Raw genomic sequence first — 18,423 nt, 5'->3', positions numbered from 1 at the left:
TTAACTTTAATCAAAACAACAACATTTCTGCTAAGAGAGCAGTTTAGTGACACAGCACATGTTTGTTTACGTTGTTAGTCTGCGTTTTTGTGTACTTCTACAGAGACAGCTGACACTTGTAGTTTTCCCCCATCAGAGGTGGCTGTGTCTGTCTATTGCCACTATTCCCTCGCCTACAGCTGCACTCTCTTTTATTTCTTTAGCTGCCTCCAGCAGGGAACAATAAATCTAAAACACAGTCAAAAAAAGGACAGTCAGAAAATGGAAAAATATCTCGTGCTATTTTTGGCATCTAAGTTCTTTGGCTTAACCTATTTTTGGAAGAGCATCTTTGTTCAGCAAAATCAGAACTCCAGCCCTGTGACAGCGGGGCAGAGCGTCCCGCTGCAGGCAGAGCCGTTTGCTGGCAGCAACCTCCAACAGCAGAGCAAAGCCAGGAGAGCCCAGAAGGAAAATGATGGGAGACAGGACTTCACTTCCACTCTCCATCACTCCGTGCCTCGGAGCAAGCCCCGCCGCCCCTCTCGGGCGCGCCCTGGCCACGCTCACGCCATGTGCACCAACAGGATGGGTGCACCCCGTGCCCTGAGCTCCACAGGGTGAAACCAAGGCTTCTCCAGCCCTTCCAGGCCCCAGTTTTGGTGGCTCATGGAGTGTAAATATTAACTGGCATCTACAGCTCATCTTTAAATAAAAGCTTTGCTTAGGAGGTAATGGCAAATGGCAGCCCTGAAGAGCTAAACTTGATTCATGTATTTCTGCTTTGATGTCAAAAGATCATACAGATCAAGCTCTGTATCTGAAACAGTTATTAGCTTTGCACTTCCACCAGATGCACCTTCCAAAAGTGGCAGCATTCTCACATGGCACAGAAAAAAAAAGTTGGAAAAGATGCAAAACAGCTGACTTGGTGTGTTGTGGCTGGCTCTGCGTGATGCAATGGGAGCACACACTTCTCACATCACTGCACTCACAGGCAGCACTCAGAAAGGGATAATCTTTGAACCCTCTAAGGCACAAGATTTCGTTTAAAGCTGGAGTTTTGTGCCAGGGCTTTCAACAGGCACAGCTGAAACAAGAGAGAACCAAATACTGTGGCTGGTCTTAGACCAGAAGCCTTGGCCACAGTCCTGCCCCCTGAGTTGTTTTCTCTCCAGGAAAAAAACCAAAACCAGCAAAATTTAACATGTAATTGCAGAGAAAATACTCTGTTTTCTTTGTCACAGGGACAGATCTCCAAATGCAACATTGAGTCCTCCCGGGCTCCATGACACGCAGGCTAAAGGAGCCACACTACCAGCCAAGTCCCCAGCCAATCTCTGTGGCCCAATGGATTAAAGGCTTATTAGAGTTACCTGAACATTAAACACCACTGAAGTGCTCTGAAATTTGCTCTGAAGGGAGCTGGGGGGAGTTGCCTTTTGAACAGGCAGGACTAACTGGGGTTTTGTTCACAGCTGTAAATGGTTTTGAATCATTCCACTTTTCAGCTTGTTCCCTGATAATAAAGTGAATGCAGCTGTGCATCAGGGAGTGCTCTGGCACACCTCTCCACCAATCACAGCTGAACGTAATTGGGGGAAATTGTCATAAATATATCAAGCTTTGTATCTAGAAAGAAGGAAGGTACCCTATGAAGCTCCTACTGAGCAACACATAAACCTGTATCAGACACTGGATAAGCTACAAGGGAAGATGCCATCAAAACCAAGGCTCTGTTGGTCATACCATCCATTTTTTAAGCCAACAATTGTTTAAAACACATTTCTGGCTTCAAATTGCTATTGAGAGTAGCAAGACAAGTATGTTTAAGAGATTAGAATTAATGGTAAAAATAAGAGTATAACTGGAGGATGGTAGAAAGTGTAGGCCCTACAGGTGTGAGGCTACCAACCACCTGAAATCCCCATCATCATTTGTCTGGTTTCACCTGACTGCAATCACATACCATTCCATCCTGACAACAGAGGTTTTGCTCAGCTTTCACCAAAACCCGGGGAAACCTGGCCAAACCCCACAGCAGATCCAAGAAACAAACTGCTCTGACTTCTGCACAGTCCCAAAAACGCCTCCAGGACAGTCAAACAGCACCATGAGGCAGCAACGCTAATGCCAGGCGCAGGATATCCCAAGGAGGTATTTAAAGAGAGGTTCTGTTTGAGATTTATGATTCTGAACCTCTTCAGCTGTTGTTCCCGCACACACCTGCCGGCAGTTTCGGCACACAGCACACTTGTGTTTGCAGCTTTTGCAAAGCAAACCAGGAAAACCAGAGCCAGTTCATGTTTTTGAACAAGTAGATGCCAAACACTTCAGATTCCTAACTGGAGCAGCTTCAAAGCAGGAAGAGGATTTAGGTGTCAAATGTGAGGGTGATCAGAGAGGAGAAGCAGAGATGCAGGTGCTCTTCAGCTCTTGCCAGTTCTTTTTTCCATACATCCCTGAAGCAGCTGACACCTGTACCCCTGAGAGATCCGTGCCAGCATCACCTCTTGGGCACCCACCACACGAGCTGGAGCCTTCCTAGAACTCAGCTTTAAACCCAAACTGCGTGGCCCAGCTGATATCAATGAGAACAGTTTGTCTCCCCTATTTCAGTAGCAAATCTGGGGTCAGAAGTGAGACTGATGAGCTAAAGACAAACTAAAACTTGTGATTAACTACCATGGGACGTTTGCTCTCAGCTGACTGACAGCAGGAGTTGACACTGGGGAGCAAATTTCTTACATTGCATTGTACTTCCCAAATAGTTTCCAGAGTAAGAGTTGCCAAAATCTGTTACATTGGCAAATAATAATGGGGAAGTAAAATATTTTGCAGGAAGTTTGCTTGTTACATGCTTCCATTTAAAAATCAGCCATTGGGATGCTGAGAACTCACTGAAAATCAAACATTGACTTACTGTGACTATTCATGATGGATGAAGATGTTCAGGAAAAAAAACCAACAAACAAACAGAAAAGCCACTGGGAAGCAAAGAGAGGTGCCAAAGTAATAAGGGAATCAAAGGAGCACTGGGATTTACTAGGTCTGGCTCCACAGGGGGTTGCCAAGGGAATTTGCTGATGACTCCCAACAGGGCTCTCCACAACAGACGTGCCAGGGTTTCTCTGTGGCACTGCTTCCCGGTGTGGAATGGCTCCTGAGCTGCCCAGGTAAGCCTGGTCCAGCAGTCCCTCCAGCTGAGGGCACACACACACCCTGCTGTGACCGCTCACTCTCGCCTCCTCAGACCGTGGCTAAACCAGAGGTGAGCAACAGCACCCCGAGCTCCTGCACAACGGGGACGTGGGACTATGGAGGCTGGACTCAGATCATCTGATGAAAATTCACCTCAGCTAAAAATAATGGTCTCACTGGGATACAAACCATTTGGAAAGATGTTTGAAGTAGGAGAAAGAAAAAAAGTTCAACTACAGCACTCTCAACAGGAGAGTGAGTCCTTCCCTTGATTAAAACAATGCTTTTACTCAATTTATCTCAAATTAATACATTTAATAGCATGAATACACAATTCCACATTGAGCAAAGACCTTTCATCAACCTAAAATGACCTACAGCCAAAAAAAAGTGACTGAGCCACAGCAATAGGCAACAAGGTGAACCACAAGGAGTAACTCCCAAAGCTTTAGCTGGCACAGCCAGCTCTGAAACCAGTGCCCTGCCCCACGCAGCCAGGTCCCTCACTCCCACCTGAAACCCAGGAGAGCAGCTGCCCACCACGGGCAATCAACACATTTGCAACCCACACGTAGCAGAAACAGCAAGGTAGGGGCAGGAAGAAAAGAGCAACGCAAAGGGCCATTTTGTGAAGCTCCTCGTGAACCAGAGCAGCTTCTCCGTGCCACTCCTGGGGGGGCAGACGGCCAGGGAGCCCCAGGAGCGGCACTACATCCACTGGCCACCTCCGAACCACCCTCCTCAGCGACAGCCAGAGCCATCCCCGTCACCTCCGCACGACAAGAGCTCTGTCCCCGGCAGCAGCAGCAGCGATGCTTGCAGCCCCCAGCGCCGGCTGTGACAGCGGGCAGGGCAGCACGGCTGGCTCCCTGCTGCACCCCGAGCGGCGCAAGTGCAAGTTCCACCCTTCCATAAAGGTAATACATTCCGAGCAATGATTCCTTAAGTGCTGTCTGGGCAGCAGGGACCACTGAGATCTATCTCAATGCAGACACCAACTCATTTCCTTAATTTCGCAAATGCTAAAGCACATAAAAAATTCTAAAATGAAACAGAAAGGCTACTGGCAGAGGAGTGTCACTGCTGGCCCCTCTCAAATTCCTGGGAATTTTATCCTTACTGGCAGTGACGGCCCTTTAGATCTAAGACTGAATAAATTGGGGAAAAAAAAAAATCCATTGTTTCTTTATGTTAGCAGAGGGCTGGTACGTAACAAAGAGGAAGAAAGGCAGCCTGCGTGCTGCTGGCGGGCTGGTAAAAAAATTCTCAAGGTCTGATCGATACCATGAAAAAACCACCTCTCCTGGCCTGAGGCTGGAGTGTTATTCAAGCACGGCAGTCACCATGCAGCTCATTTTCTTTAGCTGCGATGATCCGAGGCTCATGAACACTGCAAGAAGAGTGGAGTCGATTGCAGGCATTTCTAACCCTTTACATGAAGGGAAAAAAAAAAAAAAAAAAAAAAGAGGGAGTAGAGGTATAGAGGCTCATGTAGGAGCATTTCCAGGAGCGGCTGTACGGCTCTCTGGGCACCTGCTCCCTGGGGGAAACCCAAAAGCACATCATATTCGCGGAAAGTTGGGAGCAACTTCTGGGGGGGGAAATGACAAAAGCCAAAATGGCTTAAAAAGAAAACAGAAAAGAAAAGCCATTGTTGCAGGAAACCCCTGCAAGCTATCAAAAGCAACATCACCTTCGGCCACCGTCGTGAGAGGAGCCCGGGATGCCCGGCTGCCCCGCGGCAGCCCGCCCTGGCAGCGCCCGCGGCTCTGCCGCTCCGCACAGGTGCGGCCGGGATGCCCGGGCCGTGCCTTTGTCTGCGGGCACCGGCGGCCGCCAGGAGCGCACGGCGCCGGGCTCCGCGCTCCGGGCGGCCCCGCCGGCTCCCGCGTCCCCCGGGCAGTGCAGCCGCCGCCCGCGCCCCGGGCGGGTCCCCGCGCCCCGGCCCCGCCGCCCTACCTCGGCCGCCGCCGTCACGCCGCCCCCAGCGCCATGTTCCGGCTACATCCGGGCCGCGGCTCCGCTCGCTCCGCACGGCGCGGCCGCAGGTGCCGCCGCCCGCCCCCGTGCCAGCCCAGCCGAGCCGAGCCGAGCCGAGCCGAGCCGGGCGGGCGCAGCGCCGCCCCGCAGCCCCGCCCCGCCCGCGCTGCCGCCCGGAGCGGAGGGGCCGCGCTGCGCCGGCCGGCGGCAGCTGCGCACCTGCCCGGCCCGGCCCGGCCCGGGGCTTTGTCTGTCCGGCCGGCCCGGCCCGGGGCTTTGTCTGTCCGCCCGGCCCGGCCCGGGGCTTTGTCTGTCCGGCCGCCCGGCCCGCCGGGCACATCCCCGCGGCCGCGCCCGCCCCGGCACCCGCGCGCCCGCACAGCCGTGCCCGCGGCGGCCCAGGCACCCCTGCACGCACCGAGCCGGGCACCCACCCATCCCTGCATCGCCCCGTGCACCTGCGCGCCCAAATCCCGCTCCCGCACCAGCCGAGGCACCTGCCCCCGAACAGCCGTGCCTGCACCCGCCGATGCACCCCTCCACCCATGCGGACACCAGCTTGTGCGCTCACCCGTGCCTGCCTGCACCCATGTATCCCCCACCTATTCCCGCATCAACTCATGCACCTGGACACCCACACACCCATTCCTGCGCCCGCCAAGGCACCTGTGCACCCGCCCGATCATGCACCAACCGATGCATCCGTGCATGCACCCACCCACCTGTGCACTCATCCACAGCCAATTCATGTACCCCTTCACCAATACATGCACCTGCCCATGTACCAATCTACTACCCACATTCATTCATCTGCATCCCAACTCTGCAGCCACCCACCCATTGCCTTTTGCACTTGGACCTCCGTTACCACAATTTTTTTTAATACAAAAACAGCTGTGCCAGCTGTGTTTGTTACTTGTGAGCTCTCCCCAGACAATGGTCAGGTGCTAAGGGACAAATCCGGTTAAGACAAGTGATGGAAGGAAGCAATCAGAGGATGACAACAGACAAACCCCATCTAGCCCATCTAATTTTGGTGTATTACTGCTGGCAATTTGTGGTTGCCTCTGAAAGCTGCTCTAAGCCTACATTTTTATGAAATGTTCCATAAGAAAGATTAAGATTGCCTTTAATAAAGGCATGTATCCATCCTTCCACATGCTAAATCAGTAGGAAGATGATGGTGTGTGCTCATGGATGACCACAAACCATCCCTGTTAGGAAACAGTGAGCACAAACAGCAAAGTGCTTTTCAAAGGCACCTGCAACAGAGGCTCCCTGGGAAGCAAAGACCCAAAGCTGACCTGATTGATACAGCCCTGCATGGGAGAGGAGTGATTTCATACCTAATGATGTTGAATTGCACATAATTTCTAGTTTCTGTGATGCCCATTTGCATTAACACGCACTCTGTGTGGCAGGAGCAGAGAGGACTCGACAGGAACAGCCTGAAGACAAAGGTGCCTTGGAGCTGTGTGGGGTGGGTGTGCTGGGGCAGGCAGAGGGACGTGCAGAGGCTGAGGCTCTCACAGCACTAAGGCACCCGAGGTCCAAATAGGTTTTTGCACATATGAAAAACCCTATAACAACAACAACAAATCCATCAGAAATGTGCTCTTCCATTACCCATTCCAGTAGTGTTTGCTTCTACTGTTTTTATGTTCTGCTCCATCACTGCTCTAATGCTGTGAGACAAAAGGAGCTCCCTTGGTTCTCCAGAGCACATGGTGTTTGCTGGGATGGCCAAGCTCCTGCTCCAGCCTCAGCCTCTGCCAGCACAACCAGGGCCACTCTGCTTTCTGGCAGGGACCTGGGGCACAGACCAGCACAGCCCAAAAGACAGCATAAAGTTATTCAAAACCCTGGGCCACCCGAGTGGGTGCCATTGCTGGAAGTCACTCTGCTGCTCCTGGTTTCCATTTCTTTGCAGTAGGTTTTGCAGCCAGAAGCATCATTTGGAATCAGCAGCTACCAAAGAACATTTAGGCTCTGGTAAAAACCCCAAACAACCCAACTTCTCCCCAGAAAACCCCAAACCAGGCTAAAACTTTAAAGGAAAAACCCCAACAACTTGGTTTTAAACCTCACCCCAAAGCTGAAGCCTTTCCCTGGCGCATCAGAGCAGAAATAAGGTGGGACCAGGCAGTGAGGGTTTCCCTGCTCTGAGTCAGCATGAGTGGTGTGTGTCTGTAGTGCAAGGTGCTGCATGTCACATCTTGGCATGCCTCGTACAGCTTCTGGCAGGGCAACAAACAGAAATCAAGCCTTGGCTGTTTTGTCTTTAGTCTAAGCGTGACTTGGAGGAAACTGTCTCAGGGAATTGGCAAAATGGGCTGATGGCTGCCAAACTGCAGCACCGGGAGAGAGGCACTGCACCACTCCAGGAGTGCCACGGCAGGGAGGGAGGGAGCAGTAATCCCTCCAGAGCCCAGGAGGTGCTGGGAGAACGGCTGGCACGGAGGCTCAGTAACAGGAACCTGCAGAGACTCACACACAAGGGAGGCTGATGCATCCACCAGCACAGGAAAATCCCATCCCATCCTTGTGTTCCCAGAGAGCCCTGGACTCTCTGTCTTCGTGGCTGAAGCCAACAAGAAACCAGGTCTCTAACTTGGACATTAGTTTCTCCACTAAGTCAGCTGAATTACCCAAAGGATGATTTTGACTATCTAATGCCTTCAATCAGAAAAACAGATATACCCCAAAGCTTTTCAAAAAAGATTCATTTTGCTTTTACTTTACACACAATGGTATCAGAAATATGGCTCCTCGAGTCATTGCAACTGCCCTGAGCTAGAGTTTATGCAAATTAAAGGCAGATAAAAATACAAAATGTCCTTTTTACAGAAAAATCAGAGCATCGGATTATTTTTTTTTGTATTTATTGTTATACATTTAAAACTTGATAATTTTAATTTAAAACCTGAACCAGTGGCACTAAACATTATGGCCTAAATTTCATTGTAATACTAAAAGAAATAGCAGTTAACCTTGACAAGTTTTAGATTAAGTCAAGCCACTGCAGTGGCTGAAGTATTTGCTGAACCCACTGGATCAGGGGATTCTTGAGACTCTAAGCCCATTTCCTACAGACCCATTTCTTTTCAGGATGCACAAAAAGACATTCTTCTTTTCAGTTCACTCCAATTTGATAAAATCATTGGTGATTGAAAACAAAGGGAACAGGAGATTGCACTTTCTCCAATATGAGTCTTTATAAGGATTTGGTGATTAGAAACACCCCAGCCTGCTATCAAAGAGATATTTCTTGTGTTCAAGATGTCCATTTCAAATGCAGAATCTTCCCCTTGCCCTATCCCTCCATCACATTTAGGATTAGTGTGTGATTTACTGAGCACAGTAACTAATGTATGTTACTTTTTTCTGCAGTGCACCTTAACACGAACATTAAAATAAGCCATGGAGTAGAGGCATCAGGCATCGGTTTGTCACATAAATGAAAATTGTTAAGTAACTTTAGACTTAATATTCAGATTCCTAAATAAATATGGTAATAGCACATCCTGATCACAAGTGAAAAAAGAGTACCAGGCTCCGGTGAGGAAGTATCAGTTGTTCCTTAGGAAAATAATTTAAAACTACAAATGAAGACCAAGATTAATTTAAATAATCAATTTTGTGTTTCCTGCTAGCTGATTTAAATCATGATGAAAATTGTTGATTAAAGCCCCTTATTTAAATCTGTGCCTCTTAATGAGAGTGCGAGCCTATGAACATAGGCCCATAATAGTAAGAAAAGACTGTAGAGAAAAAAGAACTTTCACAAGAATACTTCAGGGCTGGAAGAACATCATCCATCCTTTGCAAAAAGAAATGCATCTTACCCAGCCAAGCAATTCTTCGCCCCTAAGCTCTTAGCCCTGTGAAAAGATCAGGGATAGGGCAATAAGTCATGGGATATTCACAGCCACATTATGTAAGTACAGCTGAACTGGTGATCCTTTTCCCTAACCATTGGAGAGGAAGATGAAGTATTGCTGGAATAATTAAAAAGACAGGTTTGAATTCCCCAAGCAATGCAGATGAACGCCCTGTCCAGCTATTGGTCTTGGTGGCAGCAGCCTTTTAAGGTCTTGGGCTGCTGCAGAGGGAGGAAGGCTGAAGGATGCCGGGCAGAGTGGGCCTTTGCCAAGCCAAGCACCATGTGCTCCCGTGCAGCCCCTGGCCTCTGTCCAAAATGCTGTTTGAGGGCCACTCCTCTGGTAGCAGAACAATGACTCTCATAACTAAACTTCAAATCTCCTCTAAACTTAAGGTGCCTTTGCTTTCCTTGTCAGTCTAAACCCAAGCCCAACAGCACTCGTTATGAATTTACAGTGCATGGAGACAGCTGCATTTCACTGAGGGCTGTGCGAGTGCCACCAGCCTGTACAGCTGCTTCCCATGTCCACCATGCACTGAAACGGGCTCTTCCCCGTGGTCCTGTAATCCACACTGCTTTTTACTCCTCCTCAAGCACTTGGGGAGTGCACAGGGGCAGGCCCAGGGCCGGCCTCTCTATGAGCAAGGGTGACAGTCCCCTCTATGTCCGTGCTGCTCCGTCCTCCCTCCTGCACTGCCCGCTCCTGGGCTCCAGTGCTGTCTCCCACAGAGATTTCTGCCCTTTGGGAAGTGTACCACGGGATGAAAGCCTGAAGGCATGACCTTCACTGCCACTGAGATCAGTCACCAGAGGACAGGCAAAGAGAACAGATAAATTTCATAAAAGGGTTTTGAAGTGATTGTATATTTTTGAGCCATGATTTCTGGTACGCCTGGTATTGCTACTGCCAACATTCTTATTGCTGAATGATCAAAAGATACACAAAGGTCTATAACTAGGGATATTTACACAGACTTACCCTCACACACCTGCGATTCCTCCCCTTCAACTCTTATTTCTGAGGGCAGCAATGGGCCCCACCCCTGCAAGGCAGAGCACAAGATGCTCTGCAGTTTGCATCTTCCCAGGACGTGGCTGCTCCAGCTCCAGAGACAACTCTGGGACCATGCAGGAGCTTCAGTCCTGTGATGTGCCCTGAGCATGGTCCTGTCCTGCCTGAGAGGAGGGGTGTGGGACTTGATCAGGCTCAAATTGCTGTCCCAGCTGCCAGAGCCCTGCTGTGTCTCATCAGAGGGGGCTGAGCAGGGAGTCCCTGGTTCAGGGACTTCTCGGCCTCTGCGGTAAAGTTTGGGATCTATGAACAAAGGGATTCGCTCCTTTTCCTCCCCCCAGCATTCTGCAGAAGCACTATTACACCTTTGTGTCACACTGCCCTGCAAATCTGCTTCCAAAAGGCTGCCTTCTTCCTTCAAAGATCCTTTCCAGTACCGAGCAAGATCTCTCAGAGCCCTTGACTTTGCAGCTGGCAAAGTTTACAACATGTTTACAATACCCTGCATAATTTGGCTATGAGATAATGTATAGTATAGTCCTTCAGTGGTGCACAGTGGGAAAAGAACAAGTGGAAAAAAATAAGGTAATGCAAAGCCAAGAAAAACAGATGGTAGTGAGCTCTCCAAGGGGCAAGAATGAATAAATAACTGCAGAATTTTTTTGTCTGAGGAAAAATATATTGTCAAATCAATAACACAGTTTTTAGGAAATGTAGACTAGATCAAATGTGCATTTTTTCAGTATTAAACAATGGCACTTCATCAGGACTGAATGGTCTGTGCTGCACGTGTTTGCCTACACGAAACAGAGAGAAGTAAAAATAGCATTGCTCCAAAAAGTTCTTGTTTGACCTCAAGGTTACATTTCATACTTTCTGGGAAGTTCTGCAATAGGTAACTAGCCAAAAATTCAGGTGGAAGTCAGAGTACCCCAGCACTTACCGTGCCCTTTAGCAGCATTGTATCTTTGATAATCTTAGTCAGACCTGCAATTCTGAGAGAAAAGAACCTCTTGACGATTTTGGGAATATTCCTGTGCCTGCTGTTAGAGCCACAGGAAACGATACTTATTTAATACATCTGTGCATGCTCCCAGAATGATTAACTGATACCTTTTATTCTTTTTGACCACATCAGGTGAAGCCAAAGGGGAAAAAAGAGACAACTAAAAATGGCCAAGTATACAAATACTCTAATTCTCCTCCAGCAAAAGATTTTTTTGCTTAAGTCACCCAGAGGAAGCTAAGCAACATATGGGATGCATGAAAGTTGCTCTCTGCAGATCTGTCAATGCATTTTAGCCCCGCCGTGCATCAATCCCGACTGCTCTGAGCACGGCGTCCCTGCTGCCGGCCCGCGCTCAGCTCCTCCCCAGGAGACAAACCAGCTCCTGCTGCTGCCACGGGCCCAGAGGGCCACAGCTGGAAGGCACCAGATCTCTCTCCAGTGCTCTCACTCTAGACAAACCAGCTCCTGCTGCTGCCACGGGCCCAGAGGGCCACAGCTGGAAGGCACCAGATCTCTGGTGCTCTCACTCTAGACATGGTTCAAGTGGTGCCTTGGGAAGGCTGGCCTAGAACAGAGATTGGATGGAGTTAAAGATAAAGCAGGGATTTATTAAAAGGCCTCCATGGATCCACCTTGGGCAGCACAAGAACCCAGCCAGGGCTACACCCAAGGTGAACCCAAAATGGTCCCAAAATGCACGAGTGGGCACAGGGTCTCTCACTGTGATCAGTTCTGCTCCATTTGCACCTTGGAGCTAATTGTCCAATTCCAGCTGGACAATCCCATCTTACTGCTTTCTGGGAGGTGGTGAATTCTCCATTTTCATGCCCACACTACTATTGATAGTATTTTCATTGAAGCTCCATTTTCATGTCCTGCCCATGCAAATACGAAGAGTAAAGTCACTGCTACTGCCTTATTCTCTCCTTCTGCTGGGAGCAGAACCTGAGCTCCATGAAACCACGTACTCCTAAGTTCTGGAAGCAATCACTTTTCCTATGCAAAGGGAATACTCTCTTTCTGGGGAAGCAATAAACCCACAGATGAGCCTCCCAGCTGCTAAAAGCCCCTGCTCCCCACCCTGCAAGTGCCAAGCACTCCTCCCTCTAACAGCAGCTCCAAAAGAAAAGCAGGCCCCAGTGATGTGCAGGGAGCATCCCAGAATGTCCAGGGGCACAGCTGGGTCCATGTGCCCGTAGGAGGTGCTGGGAAGCTGGTCAGAGGGGGCTCCTTTTGAAACAGGACAGGTTCCAAAGGGACACGAGCTCTCGGAAGAGGCAATCGCTGGGAATGCCTCCAGCTCCAGCCCCAAACTGCAAATTAAAGTACTTGCTTTTGTTAGAACATATGGCAAAACCCTGCATCCTACACGTGTTTTAATGCCAAGAGTGACTCTTAGTTTGGCATCCTACATGGCAAAGAAGCCAGCAGGGGTTTTGTCCAACAGAGAAGAGGGATGAAAGCAGGCAGTTCATCTCACTGCTATTTCAGCTTGTCTTCATTTCCTGGTCTGCATCTCATCCCTGGGTCAGTCCAGCTCTGGCCATTCTTGGCTGTCCTCAGCCCCCTCACCTGAGTGTTTCCGTACCTGACCCTTATATTGCAGGCTGCAAAGGACTGCACTGGAAGTACTTTGTAACCCAAGGCGTTTTTCTATTACAAACAATCCTTTGCAGCAAATTCCAGGTAGGCTGATATTGCAGAGTAATGTAATTCCAACCACCTGGTAGAATACTTGTCTATTTCTCCTTTACCAGGGTCAGTACCCAGCCTATATTCTCTCTCTCATACTTAAGCCTCCAAAATTACACTGATCAAAGCAACCTGCATTTATAAACTGATGTGCTCTTGCATTCGAGAGATTTGCCAAGTGCTAAATATAAGGTTTCTCACCATACCCAAATCAAATTCAAATTCCAGCTGCCTCTCAGCTAATATGCAGCAAAGGTTTAGCAGCACAAAGCCGTGTTTGTAGAATCAGACACCAAAGATGATTAAATTAAACTGAAAGGGGAATCAGTACAAGCCTGACATTAGTTTGCTGAAGATACCAGAGTTCATTTCCTCCCACTGACAGACAGAGCCACCTCGTGACCTTTAGTGATCAGGGCAAACAGGATCATGGCTTTGCCAAGGCTGCTCCCCCTCCATCCCCAGCAGTGCCTTCACTGAAAAATCAGCTTCAGCCTCTGCTGGCCAGGGCAGGGGACCTGCAGGATGCTCAAACCAGCGCAGCAGTTCAGGCACTGCCCTCTCCCCCATGGGCTGGCATCCATCTCCTCCCTCTGAGCACATGCCCTCCAGCACTCCAGGCATGCACTGAGATTTGAAGAACAGCTCCTGAGTTTATCTTGGTGGTCTCTGCTCCAAGCAAAGGACTCTTCATTCTTTGATTTGACCATGATGGTGAAACCAAGAAGGTGCCTGAAGTTAGCAGGGTGAGTTGATGAGATGTTGAGAGCAGGCAGGAGCAGGAAGGCATCTCAGAGGTGGGCAGGCAGTTACTTCCTTGGTTTTGCTTTGCTAATCTGGCTCTTTTGAAACAGCAGAAAAATTGCCAATGAGAAAATAAATCCTAACTTTGGCTATAGTAAGAGAGCTGAAGTGATTTAAAGCATATGCTAGCAATGAAAAGTTGTTCACCTTCTCTCTCCCACCCTGCCCCATCAGCTGTTATTCTTGGGCATTGTCTCTCTGAGCACTCTGGATGCTGTGATTGCACTGATGGCTCCATGTGAGCCATGGAAAACCCCCTGCTGAAAACAAAAGCTTCTCTTGACTATCACAGACACACAGGTTTGCCAAGACACCTTGTTCTCTCCCTGCTGCCCTTCTGCTGGTACCCTTCTGGTTCTCCTCCAAGCACAGATGGGAGCATAGCACCAGGCTGTTTGCTGTTCTTGCCTTGCTAATGTCAGTGACCTGATTTACAAACCAGACTCAGACCACTGCTCCTGTTTGGTGAGTGGTACAAACTGGTGCTGGTCCTCAGAGACTTGCACACAGTCAATTTTCAACAACAGAAAGGATTTTCTCCCTTGAAGTGGCGAGGGCTAGCACAGCTCCTTGGCAACATTTAAACTGAAAGGACAGACTGTAGGAGTGGGTATTCCAGAGCAGTGGCACAGCCTCTTAACAAGAACCCCCCACTATCCAAATTCAATTAGACATAGCCCAGGAGGGAAAGAAAAAAGGCAGAAAACTCTGCTGATGGAGCTTCCTCTGCCAGACAGTCCCTGGGTGTTCCCCTGCTGTGCTCCAGGGGTAGCTGTGCCCTCTTTTGGGCACAGCAGTCTCCCAAGCCTGGGCATTGATGGCAGGAGAACAAAAAGCCCCCTCTCCATCAGTGTGGCTGAGCAGGTGCAGTGGCAGGAGAGGAGAGAAGAGGAGAGAACAGCCACCCTCAGCTGGGCCAGGAATGGTGAAGGGAGATGATCATATTGTGCCTGAAAGCCAAGGTGGCTGAAGGGCTGCACTTGCAGGGAGGGGATCCAGGATTGCCCAAAGGGAACCTCTAAGGAATGCAGCCAAGAAGGCAACGTGCAGCAGGACCTGAAGCTCCAGTTGTCCTGCCCCAGGGGGGTGGCCTGGCTCTTGCCTGGCTGCTCCACCCAGCCCAGCTGAGCATGGACACTGCCAGGGAGCACAGGCCACGCTCTGGGCACCATCACACATAGCTCCCTCCTTCCTCCTGACTGCGGAGGATGCAAAAAGGATGCGAGGTTTGCTGCCAGAAAATCCTGTCTGAATAAATAATGCAGTTCTAAATTTGAAGTGGTGGAGCTCTTGGGGAGCAGATCCTCTGTGTTTGAGGCAACTGCCTCCTGCCAGATAAACACACACACCACTGAGCTCATGTGCTGCTGCAGCAGTACCTGAGGCCAGCTGGAAAAGCCAATATGGTCCATTTCTCCTGCAAGAGCTCCCAGGGGAAATATGCCTCAGCCAGGCTAAGTACTTCCCTTGTGCTATATCTGTATGGAAATTGCATGTTTTAAGGTTTTGTTTTGAATGGGGAAGAAGTCAGACCTTGCTGAAAAGCCTGGGTTGGGCGTTCTCAGAGAAAAGCAGCACATGGTCCTGCTCCCTGACAGCTGAGCCACACTAAGTAACAGATGAGGGCCATACTGCCACAAACTGTTTTCCAGGCTTCCCCACACAAACAAGGCATTAACCATGGGTTTTCTTCCATGGCTGGAGGCCAACATGCCTCTGGGCAGCATGAGGATGGCCCTACACCAGCTAGTTTCTGTTGACTGACAAGCATCTCCTCCTTTTCTTCTTCTGGCTAAAGGCTGACTCAGTTTGTGATGGCAGAAGCCTTGCAAGAGCAATATTAAAGGTGCTTACAAAAACAAACAAACACACCACACCCCTGCCATCATTTGTCACCTGCCCCAGACATGTTTTACACGCTTCTCACTTGCAGGAAATCATCCATGACTTGAGGAAGTGCTCTTTTTGACATCTTCCTTTCTGTGAATTTTGTGCTTCCAAGTGAACACGTCTGAGACACAGGCCTGGGCAAAGAGCTGTAAACAAGGGTGAAGACCAACCCTGGGGTTGGCAGTGCCATGCTGCCCTCTCCTGCCAGGCTCCCCAACAGATGCTAATCCACTGTCTGTGATTACTCTCTCTAGGATCTTTAAATCCAGGCTTTGGGGATTAAGGAGCCCCCCCTTCCCAAATGAGGGAATCCTCCCTTAATCCATTCTGCAGGCACAACACCACCAGGAAAAACCCAGCATTTTCTGGGGAGTGAGGTCCTGACTCTTTGTATGTCGAGGCTGTACAGAACACCACACCCAAATGCCTGTGCTTGAGAGTCCTTCAACATCACAGCTCTGGTTACAGAGCCAAACCCCTTTCACTGCCCCCTTTCTGGTGCTGTTGGGGTGTTACCTGGGGTCTCCCACCTTGGTACAAGCACTGAAAGCCCCTCCCAGCCTCACTGCCCCAGGTGTTCTGGAGACAGCCCCTCTGCAAAGGATGCAGCCTTTGGGGCTGCTAATCACTGCTCAGCACCCAGTGCTTGAAGCAAATAAAAACAAGAACTGAGGAAAAGTGCCAAAACACAGTCAATCTTTAACCAGCTCAAGGAAGATACGGTCTCAATTGTCCTTACTCAGTGTTCACCTCTGAGTGGCTTTCACCAGTTTTAACCCACGTTTCAAGGCTGCCAAAGCCTGCACAAACCAAGCAGGCTTGTTTCATTGTAGTCTTTCCCCAAGTCCTCCCGTGCCCAGCTGCTTTTCCACCCATGCAAGAACCCCTTTCTTTCTGGGGATGCTTTTGCCAGGTGACCTCTGGACACTGACACCAGCCACGCTGAGCCCAACCCACAGCAAGGGGCACGTCCCAGTTCCCACTTTGGCTCACCCACAGGGCTGTGCTCACTTATCTCAACTTTTCACTCTATTTTTCAGTTGTCAGGGCTGGCTGAACGTCCCCCTCCCACCCTGTAATGTGCCAGTGCAAGCCCTGAGACAGCTGATGGGGGAAAGAATCATTCACAGTGTAATGCTGTATCACTTTTAACCTGAAAATCCATTCCTCCAGCTCCCAGAGTCACGAGGCTCCAAGAAAGTCAGATTTTGTATGCAAAAATCTTAAAAAACTTTCAAGACCTATATAGGCTGTTTACAACCTACATAAGACTAATTTACATAGGAGAAAAACACAACTCTTCATAGATCCAAAAAGAAACAACCTGTGTGCCAGCATCAGCCACTGAAAGCATCCTGAAGGCCAGTTTGTAGCCGTGGCTCTGGGCCCTGCCCGGGCAGGCTGGACAGGGCTCTTCCCGTCCCAGGAGCTCCCTCCAGCGAGCCGGACCTGCCCGGGCGGCTCTGGCCGCTGCCCCGCTCGGCAGCTGCGGAGCGCCGCGGAGGGCTCGGCCGGCACCCGGAGCCCCGAGCAGCTCTGAGCGCAGCCCTCGCTGGCAGCGCCCAGCCCAGGGGGGCACAGCTCCCTCGTGGCGCTGGTTTATGCACTCTGTCCCTCCGCCGCAGCAAGGATGGCTTTTCTTTCTAATCCCTTTCCGCTGTGGTGTGCTCCAGCTTAGCGGGGCTTTGCTGGGGGAAGGGAGGCTGGGCTGGATTTGTGCGGGGAACAAAGAGGCAGAACCGCCTGGCACAGCTCGGAGGCCGAGTGGGGAAGGGTCCACGGCAGCAGCAGCTCCCCCGACCTCCATTCTGCCAGGCTTTGCCCGGCTCTGCTTACGCGTGGCACCAAAAACCTTCGGGAGGCAGCGGCACTGCTCTGAGCTCTCCCTACTGGCTCATTGCCATGGCAACGGGAGATGCCTTATCCTCCTTGGGGATGTAGCCCTGCTGAGGGCAGGTTTGCTGGGAGCTGCCCTGGGAGCCATGGAGAGGCAGGAGAGGCACGATCCCCAGGGAGCAGCCCTAGGGCAGGCCATGGAGAGGCAGGAGAGGCACGATCCCCAGGGAGCAGCCCTAGGGCAGGCCATGGAGAGGCAGGAGAGGCACCATCCCCAGGGAGCAGCCCTAGGGCAGGCCATGGAGAGGCAGGAGAGGCACCATCCCCAGGGAGCAGTCCTAGGGCAGGCCATGGAGAGGCAGGAGAGGCACGATCCCCAGGGAGCAGTCCTAGGGCAGGCCATGGAGAGACAGGAGAGGCACCATCCCCAGGGAGCAGGCCTAGGGCAGGCCATGGAGAGGCAGGAGAGGCACAATCCCCAGGGAGCAGCCCTAGGGCAGGCCATGGAGAGACAGGAGAGGCAGGATCCCCAGGGAGCAGTCCTAGGGCAGGCCATGGAGAGGCACCATCCCCAGGGAGCAGTCCTAGGGCAGGCCATGGAGAGGCACCATCCCCAGGGAGCAGCCCTAGGGCAGGCCATGGAGAGGCACCATCCCCAGGGAGCAGCCCTAGGGCAGGCCATGGAGAGGCACCATCCCCAGGGAACAGTCCTCAGCAGGCCAGCTCCAGCACACCACAGACCCACAGGAAAGACGGGTATAGCAGGAGTTTAGGTGGCTCTGACATCAGCGCATAGCAAAGGGGGGATGAGGGGAGTAGGACCTTTGGATACTCCTAAGTCATACCTGCTCCCTTTAATGAGTTACTTGGGTGGATAATACTCTTCTGTGAATCACATTTTCACGTAGCCCCTGCTGCCCAGGTGTGGTGATGCTGCTCCACCTGCACACTCTGGCACAGGTGACCCTTGTGCCAGGAGATCTTAGCAGTGAAATAAAATTAACCCATTTTCTCTTCCAGAAATACAGAGAATGCACAGACAGCAATTCCTGCTCTTGAGAGCTTCCAGCTCAAAACCTGATCCTTCTCATGAGGAAGACAGACAAAGACCTAGAAGCAAGCTGGGAACAAATGCTA

The 18,423-nt window shown here is 50.7% G+C and overlaps 1 protein-coding gene across 2 annotated transcripts in view; it reads right to left on the bottom strand.

The window, feature by feature from the left end:
- Positions 1 to 18,423, bottom strand: part of PAK5 (p21 (RAC1) activated kinase 5) — a 115,496-nt gene that overhangs the window by 80,794 nt on the left and 16,279 nt on the right. Inside the window, exon 1 of one of the 2 annotated variants that reach the window (XM_059840465.1) lies at positions 5,140 to 5,262. The exons of the other annotated variant lie outside the window; for it this stretch is intronic. The gene's annotated coding sequence lies outside the window, so the exon portion shown is untranslated. Of the gene's footprint in view, positions 1 to 5,139; positions 5,263 to 18,423 lie in introns of those variants that run through there. 2 annotated transcript variants of the gene reach the window in all.

This window comes from Haemorhous mexicanus, chromosome 3 (assembly GCF_027477595.1).
Source record: "Haemorhous mexicanus isolate bHaeMex1 chromosome 3, bHaeMex1.pri, whole genome shotgun sequence".
Lineage (NCBI taxonomy): Eukaryota > Metazoa > Chordata > Aves > Passeriformes > Fringillidae > Haemorhous > Haemorhous mexicanus.
The sequence above is the reverse complement of the archived record's forward strand: the minus strand, read 5'-3'. Positions and strand labels throughout refer to the sequence as shown.